Source organism: Protopterus annectens, chromosome 2.part2 (assembly GCF_019279795.1).
Source record: "Protopterus annectens isolate FY-2018-M chromosome 2.part2, PAN1.0, whole genome shotgun sequence".
NCBI lineage: Eukaryota > Metazoa > Chordata > Ceratodontiformes > Protopteridae > Protopterus > Protopterus annectens.
The window spans coordinates 713,511,116-713,526,031 of record NC_056730.1 but is presented as its reverse complement, the minus strand read 5'-3'; the positions used below and the strand labels follow the sequence as shown (position 1 = coordinate 713,526,031).

Genomic DNA, 14,916 nt, shown 5'->3' with positions numbered 1-14,916 from the left:
TCTTGAGAAAATATGTCATTTTGTCTTAATGACCGACAACATTATAAGGATTGGGGGTAATTAAACTACAATATATGAAAGACAAAAGAAAATATACAGTAGTATGTTAAGAAATGTTTAGATATAGATAAATTAGGAAGTCTGATGGTGGAGTATTAGAGGCTTTCTATTCAAAGTGTTAAACTGTTAACAGAGTATAGTAGAGACACAAATGTGTCAGTGCAGAAGAGGAAAATACATGTATTATCAAATTGTAAACCAAGTGCCCAAAGTGATACTGATAAGGTTTCATGAAGATTTTACAGTTGAGAAAACGGTTACTGATAACAGTGTTGCACAAAGACGTTTATAGGGTTTTTAGGAGGGCAACTGAAAATTCCTTAACAGTTACTATGGAAATAGCAAATTATATCTTAAAAGACTGCAAAGGATCAAGGTCAGTTACTTGTGATGTAGCAAATGCATTTGACTCTGAGTTATACTAATTCAGGGAATATCTTAAAAGGAGTATACTTTTTAATACAAGTTGTATAAATATTTTAAGTCTGCACATGAAAATCAGTTTTGACACCAGTAGTTAATGGATGGCTGGGGAAGAGGTTAAAACTGGAAGGGTGGTAAGAGAGGACTGCCACTTGAGTGGATTGCTATTTAGGCTGCTGATAAAGTTGAATAATTGTACAAAACAGCAAGATGGGGAAACAGTGGACATACATACATGTCAGTTTGATTATGTAGATGAAATACAGTTAGCAGCTAACATTTAAGAACAGATCAATATCTGTGCCTAAAAGGAAAAGTTTAAAAGCAATTAGTTTGCAAATTAATAAGAAGAGGCATGGAGATTGGATACAAATAGGTGCTACATTTTAATGAAAGAGAAATAAATGTTTTTGATACATATTTTGGTCAAAGGGGTGCTTAATCAATAGTAAATGAATTTGTTTAAAACTGCACTAGATAATATATGCATGTTTTCGCTTGTTTTAAAAATAAGATCTATTTAATTAATTTGCTGATTACTGGATGTGTGATTTTTAGTTTATTTCATCACAGTTACATTGATGACATTATTTGTGAGATTCTAGGCTGCACCTAGTACTTTATTGCTTGTGGGTTTCTAGACTGAACCTATTAAAAATGGAATTATTTATAATACTTATTAAATTAAAAAAAAAAAAGAGGAAGACTAGGACTTTTAAATCCTGAAGTTTTTTTTAATGTGCCATACAGAAAGCAAATGCAATGAAGCTATTTTAAATAAGAAGAGACTTTGTTAAAAATAATTCTCTGGGAGGAAGTATGGCAGAATTTTGTAGGGATTTCAAAGTAATAAAATTAAACAATGAAAACAGTTTATGATTATGGGTGAAACATAAGGTTGAGAGATCTGTATACAAGTAATACAGGTTCTGATATGAATACATGTTATGCTAAAATTAACAATAAATTTTACTGTGCCGATATGTCCGAAAATTTGAATAACTGAAGCTATTAAGGCAATAAAAAGAAGGCAGTACAACATTAAAGGGAAAAATATCATGGGAAGATTTCATATGGAGCCTTTCAACAGGAAAGCTGACAGTCAAAACAGAGATAAATATGCCATAAGTGAAGGCTTGTGTAATAGAGATAAGGAAACATGAACTTATCAAGAAAAGACCTACAACAAAAAGTAGTGACCATCTACTCCATTATTACTACCACCCTGCTTTCTCCATCACCACCAAAATGAATACTTATCCATGTCTCCATACAGCATTTTTTCATAACAAGAGACAAGCATGTCAGAGATGTTGCATTAATAAATTACATCACACCACCACTTCCACAGCCTATTCTATATTTCTGCCTATAGAGAACTACAATAATCACCACTGCTTCTAAATCAAATCCTAAGGCTCCTGCTAGTACTGCACAGAAGGCCTCTTTCTTTAGCCACACAGCTTCACTCATTGCTGGTGTCCCCCACTAGCTCCTATGGTTACTGCCACAGCAAGTAATGACCACCTTCTGACCACAGCCTTTTGTGACAGCCTTGACTAAGGTGTTTAACAGTACCCATTAAGACTTCACATCCCCATACTCTCCAGGTAGACAAGAAATGGTCTTCTGGAGGTGGGAGTTGAACTCACCCTGTACAGAAGCATCAGCTCAGCACAGCTAGGACACCATCACTATAGGTTTGGATTTTCATATCCAGCCTCCAACCCAGCAAACTGGTCCAACTCACCAGCAACTGGTGATGTGTCAGCAGTCATGTTGAGATGACTAAAGTGTCCAAGATCTTTGAAATTAGCACCTGCAGTGTTCTGAAATAATTCACCGGTCAGGTTCAGATCAGGCAAGTCATTCCTGACAATAATGCACCTCCTGCAAAAATCTGGACATTCTGCGAAAATCTGTTCAGTTGAGAGGTATCAGACAACACAGCAAAATGATGCAGTCACCACACCACACCCTCAAGTGTATCTCATTACGAGGAACGTACCTCATTTGGGGTCTTAAAAAGTTCATGTTCCTCGAAGTTCCCTCAAAGTTCCACATTGAAAGACTATCACACATTCAGTATCAGTAACTTTTTAAAGTGAAATCCATTGTAAACAGAAATGGATCATATTAATTCATTAAAAGATCTTTATAAGTAAAACCAGCATATTTTAACCACCCTATGACCTTCCTAGTTGAAGTTGTTAGTAAGCCATTAGTATGTGTTCCACATTTTGTCCATTTGTTCCGCATTATGAGGGCTAGTGTTCCTCATTTTGGACATGGAAGGTTGAGAGCTATGCACCACCCGTGTACATCTAATACATATATGTTTTTTTTGTCAGTCCAGATGTCGTAGCGCATCGTCCAATAAGCGAAACGTGGCCTACCTAAAGCAGTATTATAATATAATTAGAATACCCAGTGCTTTGAAGGTAAGACCTACACTTCAGAATAGGGCGTAAATACAACGCATCCGTTACTTACCTTCCAGATGAAACACAAAAAGCCAAGAAGCTATAAATAGAGTTAGCAGACACGCATTGAAGGATTGTCATATCTTCCTAAGATATCAAGCTTGTGATATAATAAAACATTTCAAGAGAGTGAAAGTGAAAGTAAAAAGCATGTTTATGCATAATAGTTGAGGGAGGAACGAACGACCCTTGACCTGGATGTTATACTATAACGTTGGTTAAATATGTAGCTCTTGCACAAATTGACAATATGTATGAATATGTGTGCGGTGTATAACTACCATGGGAGGGATAGCTACCCGGATATGTAAACTTTGGCCCTATAAGATTTGTCTCTGATTCTGAGGTTTGTCCCTGATTGGTTAAGAGATATGGTGATAAGCAGTCAAGTCAGCCACATCAACAAAGGGGAAAGCCGAAAAGCGTTATTTTCTATATGGGGTTTAGCTTGTAATACTTCTGTATGGCACGTAACCAAACGGTTTTATGGGTGACTTTCTGAGTCACCTCATTTTTGCTTCGTGCGGCCAATATCATCAACGGAAATGTAACCTGAAAGGTTATAAAAATGTGAACAACTGAAAAAAAAGGAAGTAGGGCAATGATTGACATCGATATATTGTGTTTAACAATTTACGCACTTCATACACTTACTAACAAGTGACTTTATATGTACGTATTTGATGAATAAAAGATGTTTTGATTTCCTTACATTCACCGCTGCAGTACTCCTTACTAGTAGGGATTCCCTAACGTGAAGCTCTCCGTCCGGAAAATTTTACAAAAGTGTACCGTTGCTTTAAGATACGCTGAACGTCACATGCGCAGTCCTTGCGTAAGGTGACGTTCAGGGGTATACCATCCTTAAAATGTCTTTGCTGCCAGTCCGAACGTTGTCTTAGTCGCCTGTCTGTTGCATACATCCGTTTTTCTGTGCTTATTCCTGTTTGCTGGAGCCCTCAACGTTGCAAATAAATACCCAGTTGGCGTTTGTTTAGTGCTGTTTGTGGTTAATGTCATCTAGGAAGGTTAATTCCAGTGCACGAGACTGATTCCCCCCTACAGTCCGCCATGATGAGCAGACCTCTCAACTGTCCCTGATTTAGATTCCGATTGTAGGTCTGTCTCTCTTAAAACTGATGACTGCAGAGTTGTCTCTTTAGGCTTTTCCCGGTTAGGAGTTGCCACAGTGGAACTCCGGTCTGCCAATGATTGGCAGTAGATTTTTACCTGCCGAGTTGCCAGCACTGACGCACAACCTTCAACAAAGGTACGCCCATTCACGCATGTCTCCACACAGAAGACGCTCTAGCTGAGAATCGAACAGGACAACGACTTACTGAGAGGCGACTACACTACCGATTGCCCTTAATAAATAATGATAGTAATTCAGAGATATATACGTTTTACGTCAGAACATTTATATTAATCCACATTCTCTTATTCTGCAAATGTTTCAAACCAATAATACGTTTAGAAAATGTCCCTGATTATTTAAGGATTTTTCCCTGATTCTGTTGAGATTTGTCTCTGATCGGTTGAGAGCTATGACGATAAGTGTCTTTTTTGCCTTGGTGCTGCTCACAACCATATGTCTTATTCAGTTTGTCCCCAAAACTCTTCATAGTAGGCTTTCTTCCCTTTCCTTGCACCTTGAGAACCAGTGACTTAAACTTCTTGCTGCGGGTACTATGATGGAGCTTCCTGCCCTGAGGGTTAGCCATCTGGGAAGAAGGTTCATAAGGTAAGACTGGAATCTTCTGCTGTCCACCCCCTGCCAGGTGTTTCTCCTGAGGTTATTATGCACCCGGAGGCTCACCTGTTTGTTTTGTCAGATTCTTCTACCGTGTCTGGGCTGGAGGCCGGTGAGGATCTGGCAGGCAGCACATCTGACGAGGCTTTGCAGGTGTCTTTTTTTGGGCGTTCAGAGGGAACCACGGGTCACTGTTTCTGAGGGGTCTATTGGGGTTCTGTAGTTTCTCTTTAGGAAAGAGGCTCCTACTGCAGTTGTGGAATGCTGTCCTGAGTCTGGGCCTTCTCAGGTTTCTAGGACGACTGGTCCTTTAAAAAAGAAACAAAACTAACCATGTTTCTTCTGCTCCTAGGGATCCACAAAGTGAGTGGCAGGCCTTTACTCAGGAGTTATTTAATGCTTTACTGTATCGTGGTCTCCTCAAGAGGTTTCAGTTCCTCCTCCTCCTTGTTCCGCTTCTTTCCCTAAAAGGCCCAGAAAATTGCATTCTTCTGAGATGGATTCTGGTGATGACTCCCTTTCTTATTCTGCCCAGATTCCTTCTCCTTTAGATATGGGTCAGAAAAGGAAGATTCTCATACTCTAGATAATCCCTCTGAGGAAAATTCCTTTGGGGACATGAGCTCTAGGATGATGGACTTTTTAAAGTGGGATTGTGACCAGGTTTGGGATATCCATAAGAGGTATTATAAGTTACTGCAGATGGAATCTCCTAAACCTGCGGCCAATCCTCCTGTCTTGCCTGTTTTAATGGATGTTTTTTCCACTCCCTCTAAAGCGCTGGATTCTCTGCCCCCTGCTCTCAGGAAGTCTGATAGGTTTTATAGAGTACCTGAGGATTGTTCCTTTTTGTTTAAATGTCCTGCTGCTGACCCCTCTGTGGTGTCTGTAGCCTTTGGTAAGCCATCTCAATTGCTTCCTTTGTCCAAGTTACTGCCTTCTGACAAGGACAGTAGGACCATGGATAGGCTGGGTAAGAAAGTTTATACTTCATCTACCCTAGCTTTTAGGTTCATAGATTGGTATTAAGCTATTGGCCCTAGGGCCTATATAAACCTAGCCAAAAAAGTTCCCTGGCTTTTGCCACCGAAGAATTTATTTTCCAGTCCCCCTGTCAAACAGAGCCACAGAAGTGATCCCGGTTTGAATTTCCTATTTCCCATCCAATTATCAACACTTTTCTTAGAGGGCCAATGAGGAGCTTTGTTTGACATGAATGGGTAGTTTGTTCCAGGGCATGGGAAGTCTCTGGGACAGGAATCTATCCCTCCAGCATGTTCTGTTTATTGTGATGGCAAGGTTTAGGTCCCTGGAGTGTGTGGCTCAGAGACTGGGATTTCTTTAAGTGTAGCATGTCAAACAGATCGGGGTTTGACATGGCTTACCATGTCAGGCAGAGGTCACCTCTGAGTAGGCGATATGTGATGAAGTAGAGCTGGAGTTTTTTGAGACAGTCTGCATATGGTATATGTTTGAGGCCAGCAATCCTCTTAATGAGGTATTTCTGTGGCCTTTCAAGCTGTACATGCCAAATGAGGTGTTGTATTCTATAATGAGTCTGATGAGGGATGAGTAGAGAGGAACAATGACCTCTTTTTTTCTGGATGAGAACCCCTTTGTGATGAGGTGTGCCATGTAGAAGGATTTCCTGACTACTGTGGCAATGTGATTATCAAAGGAGAGGCTACTGTCACCTGTGTCTCAAGGTCTCTTATCACACTTCTGGTGTTTAGTAGGCTACCGCCTATGTGGTAGTTCATGGGTACCATTTCTTTTCCCAAAGGAAATGACAATGCACTTCTTGGCATTGAGCTTGAGGCCATGACTTTGACACCAAGCATCAGTCTCAGTGAGGCCCCTTTGTGGAATGTCCACATCATTAGGTGATTCTATTATGGCTCCTAGTTTGCAGTCATCTGCGAACTTCATTAGTCAAAGACCTGCTGTATTAGCCTGGACTTCTGAGAAGTAAATACCACATGAGAGGACCCAGGACTGAACCCTGTGGTACTCCACTTGTCACTGGTCTGAAGTCGGATTTGGAGTTGGCTACTTTTACTGTGTGGGTTCTGTCAGTGAGCCAGTTGGCCACCCATTTTGTGACATAGGGATTTATGCCCAGTCTATTGAGCTTATCTATAATTCCAGAGTGGGGGATGGTGTCGAAAGCCTTGGCGAGGTCAAGATAGTCGGTGTGCACCACCTTACCCACGTCCACGGCTCTGGTGACTGCTTCAAATAAGTCAATCAGGTTTAGGAGTCATGATCTGTCTTTTACAAACCCAAACTGAGTGGGGTCCAGAATTTGGAGGTTACCTATGTCTTAGTTTATAAGCTCCATGATGATACATTCCATGGCCTTGGAGACCAGGCTTGTCAGGCTAATGGGGCAGTAGTTCCCAGAGTCCGTGGTGGCACCCCTTTATGGAGTGGGATAACCATCACTGTGCGCCATTTAGTAGGCACAAAGCCTGCAGTGAGACTATAATTGAACATGGTACTTAGGTGGGATGCCAGTTCGTTCTGTAGTTCATGAAGGACGCAGCCTGGTATGCTGTCTGGTCCCATGGATGCTGTGTTCTTGGCTTTGGAGTGTGCAGTCTTTGCTTGTACGTCCATGATTACAGGGGCTTTGCATTCTTCCGGTATAGTGATGGGCCCTTTGTGGGGGTGAAGTTTGCACTGACTCTATCAGCCAGAATGTTGGCGATTTCAGCTGGTTCTGTAGATCTAGTGCAATTGTGCTGTAGCTCAGAGCAGGTCTGAGTGTTGCCATTGAGATTCTTGACATAGCTGTAGAATGCTTTGTGGTTGTCTTTAGAATCAGTGGCTATTTTATTTTCGTTACAAGCTTTGGAGGATTTTATGAGGTATCTCAGCTTCTTGCTGAAGCTGACCGGGGGGGGGGTCCTACAATCCTGGGATTTTACTCTTACAACAGCTTCTTCCTTCTGTTGTAGAGTTTGTTTATGGCAGGGGACCACCAGATTGGCTTCCTTTTTTTGGAGGATAGCGTCGTGGTTCTGTTGGGGATGGCATGATCCATGCACTCGTATATGTGCTTATACAGTGCATTTGTATAGGATTCACCAGTCATACCGCTGCTTCCCATCTGAACGGATGTCATGAAGTGTGCCACTTCTGTCTTAAGATGCATGAAGTTGGCTTTGCGGTAGTTTTTTACAGTGGTTTCCTTAATGGGGGGGTGGGAGCAGGATATGGATGTCTAGGGTGATTAGCTTGTGGTCGGATCTGACCAGCGAAGAGTTGACCACTGGCATGGAGCATTGGTTGCCCATATTGGTAATGACCAGGTCCAGGATATTGCTGCCTCTGGTGGGGGTATGGACAAGCTGATGCAGGGTGTTGGAATTTATGAATTCCAGAAAACGAGCAAATGAGTTAGTGCATGAGTAGTTTTCCCAGTCGATGGTGGGGTAGTTGAAATCTGCCATTATTGAGATATTGTGCTGTACCATAATGTTGTCCAGTATATCAAGAAACGTGGAGTGGGCATCCTGGGACATGGCAGAGGATCTGTAGCAAGCTACAAACTGGATTGCAGTCTTGCCCAGTGTTAGCTGCACTTGAATAATTTCTGATGCATTATGTTGAGCCACTGTCCTGGAGGTGTGGATGTCCTTAACGAATATGGACACGTCTCTTCCTTTAGTGTTTCTGTCCAGGTTAGATGGCCAAAAGGTGTGGTATGAATTTTATTCTGGTAATGCAGGGATGCACTCTGCAGTCTTGAACCAGGTTTCTGTCACTGCACAGATGTCGATGTTCTCCATCTTAAGGAGTGCCTTGAGTGAGTGCATTTTCAGGTTTAGACTTGTAGCACTGAGTAGCATTACCCTCAGATTTTGCTTGCTTGTACCTGCTATGGTGGTGAGTTTGGCATTTGAACCTTGCCTAAAAAAGGCACTATAGGAGTGGCAAGAGCCTTAGCCAGTATCCGGAATCCCAGGGGCAACAGGTGCAGGCAATCTCTGGCAAGCATCATGGTCTGTCGGGCATGTCATCCAAGCCAAACAGATACTGGTTCCCCTTAGAATGATACTAGAAGTGTAGCCAATTGTTGAAGTCAATCATTTTGTCCTTGTACTGTGGTATCATTCTGGGTGGTGGCAGGATGCTACTCAGGGCTTGGGTCATACCTGCCTGGGCTACATGATCCGAGGGTTCCTCCATGTCTCTTTTCATGTAGTTCAGGGAAGTATGTCTCAGGTCATTCACACCAACATGGACAATGACAGAGTCATATTTGTACTTTTTGTGGAGTGACTTGAGTGCTTGCATTATGTGGCGGATCCTGGCACCCAACAGGCAGCTGACTGTAATTTTCTCCTTGTTTAGCCTGGTGAGTGGGACATCAGTGTGCCTGACTATAGAGTCGCCTATGACTAGTGTGTTGGGTACGTTGTTTTACCTTATGGGCTGAGGTTGAGTGGCGCACTGATTTTGTGGGCTATGTGTCATTTGTGTGGTGTTGGGGGTGGTGTTTGCTTGCATTTCAGTTTTGGAGGTCTTTGTTGTTTGTGTTACTATGTGTGGGTTTAGATGGTGTGGGTTTTGATGGGCTATGTGTTGTGTGGTGTGGTGCAGGTTTTTACTGTCTCCTTTTGATGGACCAGTCCAGTCTTGGCTGGAGAGAGCTTGGCTTCTCGCGGGTTGTAGTGTTGGGCGGTAGAAGGAGAGGGTTGTCATGAGGCAATTGCTACATTGCCCCAAGATGCCCAGATTCATCAGGTGGACAGGGGAAAACACCGGGAGCTGACCCTTAGATATGCCTGGATATGTGCTTATGTGCTGCAGTATTATGTAGATTATTTACTGCTTGCAATGAGTTTTGAACAAGTGCTGAGCACAAAAACAGTTTAGAGTGCTAAAACACGAAAACTGGCTAGTTCTAAGGGAAAATTTGAAGAGCAGACTTTCTGGCACTGGGAATAGTTTAACCCTAGTTAAATGGTGTTGCGCGATCCACAAAACCACGTAAACACAGCTTTTTAAACAGAAAGATGAAAGGGATAGAAATAGCCCAAAATGGCCAATAAAACTACAGATTCTGAGCTAAAACCACTCCTCCAGCAACATATAGGCTGCTCAAAGCTCACCACTCTCACTGATGAACAGAGACGATTCCTTCTATTTTATTAAGGTCTGGGCAACACAGAAACTACAAAACAGCCCAGAATTCAGCAAAATCTGAAAACCAGACACTAGTGGTTATAGAAAGGTGTTAAATGAGTAGAGAGATAGGATTGTTTTGTATTTTTTTTTGTTTTTTCAAGAATTAAAGCAGATAGAGTAATACAAACATTTTCAAGGCAGAAAAATGCTATCGCACTTGAGTGTGTAGCCCACAACAGTTAAACGGTTGAAAACACTTAAAATGATCAGTTAAAGTGCAAACAGTATCAGAATACAAAAAACAGTTCAAATAAGTTGCAAAGTTAATAAAAAAATGCTCGGAATAGTGCAGTTAGTGAAAATAAGCAATAAAAAGCAAAACAGAGGTACTTAATGCACTCAAAGTCTCTTTCTCTCTCTCTCTCTCTCTCTGCTGCTGTAGAACTCTGCATGATGCCCAGGTAGGATCTTGCTGAGGTAATACAAGCACAAAAAAACACACAAACATGAGTTTTTAAACAGAAAAATGAAAGGGATAGAAATAGCACAAAATGGCCAGTAAAACTACAGATTCTGAGCTGAAACCACTCCTCCCGTGATAGGCTGGTCAAAGCTCACCACTCTCACTGATGAACAGAGAAGCTTCCTTCTATCTTAGTAAGGTTAAGGTCTGGGCAACACAGAAACTACAAAACAGCCCATAATTCAACAAAACCAGACACTACTGGTTTGTAGAAAGGTGGGAAACAAGTAGAGAGAGGATTTTGCCAAGTCCCTGTAAACTACAATCAAAGCAATATTAATAAACAGCCCTTGCAGGTCTTGAACCCAGGACCCTGCACACCATAGTCAAAACAATTTACCAGTAAGGGCTATTAATTATCAGACCCATATCTCTAGGTATGTCTTGATTCTTCTTTATCAGGCCTGTCAGGTTCTTCCTGATCTTCCAGACTCTGAGGGTAAATCTTCTGCTCTTTCCTTGCTTGGGACTTCCTATCAGATAGTTTGTCATTCTGTCAAATGTAGTTATGATGCTGCAGATGTCTCTTCAAGGGCTGCCACTTCTGGTTCGGTTCTGAGGAGATATTCGTGGCTTAGGCTTCAATCTTTGCCTGATGATATTAAGGCTAAGTTGCTGGATGCTCCTTTGGATAATACTCTTTTGTTTGGTGAAGTGGCTGCTGGTTTATTTAAGTCTCAAGGTATTCACGGACAATACCACATATGGTTTCTAGTTATCTAATATCTTGTGACTCTTCAGGCAGTTTACATTCCTTCAGATCGGAATGTTGTGGCAGACAATCTGAGCAGGTCCTTCACTCAATCCCACGCATGGATGCTTCACAGGGATGTGTTTCTGGACATTGTTCACCAGTGGGGTACTCCTTGAGTAGATTTCTTTGCCTCCCCTCTGAACAGACAACTTCCTCTGTTTTGTGCCAGAATCCCAGGTCCTCTGGTTTGGAAGGTGGGCACCCTCTCATTTTCTTGGAAGGGGATGTTTCTTTATGAATTCCCTCTCATTCCAAGATTCTTGTTCAAGATTCAACAGGATGCTCCCCAAATCTTGTTGGTGACTCCCTTTTGGCCACAACAGCACTAGTTCCCTGTACCTCTGCATCTAGCCAGGAGCAGTCATCAAAAGTTACCTCACAGGGTGAATCTCGCACAAGATGAGGGGTCTCTCATCCATCCCCACCTGTCTACGCTTCATCTGACGCTGTGGGTGATAGGGTTTTGATTTCTCATATACACCTTTTTTCTGAGGATGTGGTGCAGGTCCAGGAAACCTACTACTAGGAAATCCTACTTATCTAAATGTAAGAGATTTTTTTATTTGGTGTCTTTCTCATGAGCTAGACCCACTTTCTGTGGATGTTCCTTTGGTTCTTTCTTATCTGCGTGAGTTGCTCAATGCTGGTTTGGCCTATTCTTCTATTAAGGCCCACTTATCAGCTCTTTCTGCTTGTCTGCCTTTAACTCCCCTGTTAGCTTCTAGATTTGAGGCTAAGAAATTCCTTAAAGGCATCCTTAATATTAGACTTCCCAGAAAGCCTGTTCCTCCTCCCTGGGATCTTAATTTTGTTCTGGAAAAATTGACTCAGGCTCCTTTTGAGCCTGCTGTTTCAGCTTCCTTGCAATATTGTTCTTGGAAGACAGTTGCTCTTACATCTGCCAGATGGGTGCGTTTTGAGTTGCAAGCCCTTATGGCTTGTCCACCTTTTTAGATATTTCATGAGGACAGGATGTCCTTGCGTACTAATCCTTCTTTCATGCCCAAGGTGGTTAATGAGCTGTCACTTAATTAGTCTATTAATTTGCCTGCTTAATTTCCCCTCTCCGCAATCTGACAGTGAGAGGGTGCTGCATGCCTTAGATGTGCATAGACAGCTCAGATTTTATTTGGCTAGAACTAAAGCTATCAGAAAGTCTGACCATTTGTTTGCTTTCATTCTATGTCTTTCGGTTTTGCTGTTTCCAATCAAACTATTTCCACTTGGATTTCAAAGGCTATTTCCTTTTGTTACACTTGTTATGGTGAGTGCCTTCCTTCTTCTATTAAGGCTCATTCCACTAGAGCTGTGGCGGCTTCTGGTGCTTTTTTCAAAGGCTTAGATGCTAATTCTATTATTGGAGCTGCTACCTGGATTTCTCTGCATACCTTTACCAAACATTACCAGTTGGATGGTATCTCCAGAGCTAGAGCTGGTTTTGCTAATGACATTCTTCGTGGCTTCTTGGAGGGCTCTGCTGTTTCCTTCTCCCAGATTTCTTCTTGAGCTTTTGCACTCTCTCATTAGTAAGGAATACTGCAGTGGTGAATGTAAGGCCATAGTATAGTTGTATAAAATTGTACCATAACGGTAGATGTCCTTGCTTTCACCGCTGCAGTATTCACTTCCTCCCTCCTTCCCCCTGCTCTTTTTCCCTTTCTGGCTGTGCAGATTCTCCTTGGTTTTCCTTGGACTGCTGTTCCTACTGGGGCAATCTGTTCTGAGGATGGAATGCCTGAACATCACCTTTATGCCCTACCTTACGCAAGGAGTGCACAGGTGCCATTCAGCATACCTTAAACCAATGGTAGACTTTTGTAAACTGGCTGGATGGAGGGCTTCACGGCAGGGAATCTCTGCAGCTGTGAAGGCAAGGGCATCTACCATTATGGTAAGATTTTACACAACTGTACTCTCTTTATCAATAAAAATTATTTTAACGACTTGACTTAACTGGTTTAGTGGTTATTTTTAATTCCTGTTATGGTTTACTAACTTCATTAACTCATCAGTAACTAGAGTTGCTACTTTTCTGTATTTAAACAGGACAGTCCCTGTTTTGACAACTGTGTGCTGTGGAAAAACAGGAGCAGTGGCAAATGTCCTTAGTTACATAAAGCAATTATTTTGTATGATAAAATATATTATTAATATGGGGAAGAATGTATATAGCTCAAATTCTACATGATTATGTATTTATTCTTGCATAAAGCTGAAGTCTAGTTCATCACTCTAGGTGATACTATGTTGTACAAAACATCATGCTTCTCATTACAGCCAAGTGAGCCTCCATGTGTTCTGCATCAGAGCCTGTGTTAGGTTCATACATTAGGTTCATACATTAGTACCAGGCTAACTGCACTTGTGGGTCATTTTAAGCCTAGCCAGTTAGCCCTTGTGAGAATCAAACCATGCACCTTGTGTCTGTAAGGAAAACACTGTAACCATTATGCCAGCATTTTGGAGGCCCCCTGTGCACTTCCAGGCTATGTATCACTCTGTTACTGCCACCCCTCCTAAGCAACCTTTTAGTGAATCCTGCAACGTTTTAGTGGTATGTACAGAATGACCTGTAGCTACAATGCTCTTACAACAGGCCTATGGACCACACTATGTTGGCCCATCTCGCAGAGTGACATTCACAATTACTGGCATTTAGCTGCAACAATGACATATTACTACAACTCCTGTACAGGGCTGGACATTAGTGAAATGTTGCCCTTTGACCCTCCCACCCACACACATGCTCAGTTGTTGTTTCTGTCCCCACATCACCTGGGCTTTCTACACCATTCATTTTTCTTCCTTTTCTCACATTTTGCCCTATTCTTCAGCCTATTCAAGCAGCATTAAGTTTCTATTTGGTCTGAAGTGCATTTTCTTTTTTTTTCTTTTTACACAACCTTTTCATCCAACAATGGCTTTAACAGAAATTATGATTAAGGAAATAAAATTCAGTGCTGCTGTTCTACTTTAGTTTTTCTTGCATCCTTTCAATACACCTTTCCTTACCAAGACAACACAGTAATACCCATTTAGAAAATATTCTCCTGGATGTATTTCAGAACATTTTCCCAACCTTTTAATCCAAAGGTGGCCTAAAAAATCATGAGTAAGAAAATAATTTTAGTCTTATTTTTTGACAAGGAGCACATACGTTTTGCCCAAACTTAATGTTCAAAGATGACAAAATAGTATCTCGTAGTAAACTAAAAAGCCAGTTGTAAGGATACACAGATTCTACCAAGGAATATATCTGCTTCCCTACCCCCCCCCAAAAAAAAAGGCAGTCACTATTTAACTGGTGTTAGACTGGAGTGAAAGCAGATGATCAAATGGCCATAGTCACGTATTTCAAGTGACTGCTGTCATACATATACATAGCATGCCATCACTTTTCATCTCTAACCCCAAAAGGCAGCCACCTGCATAACTGCCTGATGTGTGATTGTGAGGAAAGTGAAGAAAAAAAATTTATTCCACTTTTTTGCTCATAGACAGTACATTACAGAAGCAATATGTACACTTCTGCTGCCTGTGAGAGAAGTAAAAGACACAATGACCAGACTGTCCCTAGTCCAAACACCAACTATAATGATCTCCTGTGCACAAGTCTGAGGATTTACTGTGATAAAAAAGTAATGATCACCCCCCCAAAAAAACCTACAGCAACCTTTTATATGCACACATCTGTGTGGTGCTGGTTTTAGAATGGGTGAGGTTGAGAGAAGAGGCCACCACTAAGTCCTTATCAAATTCCATTTATACATTATGGGGAATAGTA

The 14,916-nt window shown here is 41.6% G+C and overlaps 1 protein-coding gene across 1 annotated transcript in view; it reads right to left on the bottom strand.

Annotated features, from left to right (window-relative positions):
* ERAP1 (endoplasmic reticulum aminopeptidase 1) overlaps positions 1-3,832 on the bottom strand; it is a 1,476,217-nt gene extending 1,472,385 nt beyond the window's left edge. The window contains exon 1 of the mRNA XM_044064113.1: positions 3,679-3,832. The gene's annotated coding sequence lies outside the window, so the exon portion shown is untranslated. The remainder of the gene's footprint in view (positions 1-3,678) is intronic.
* Between the last annotated feature and the right edge of the window lie 11,084 nt (positions 3,833-14,916).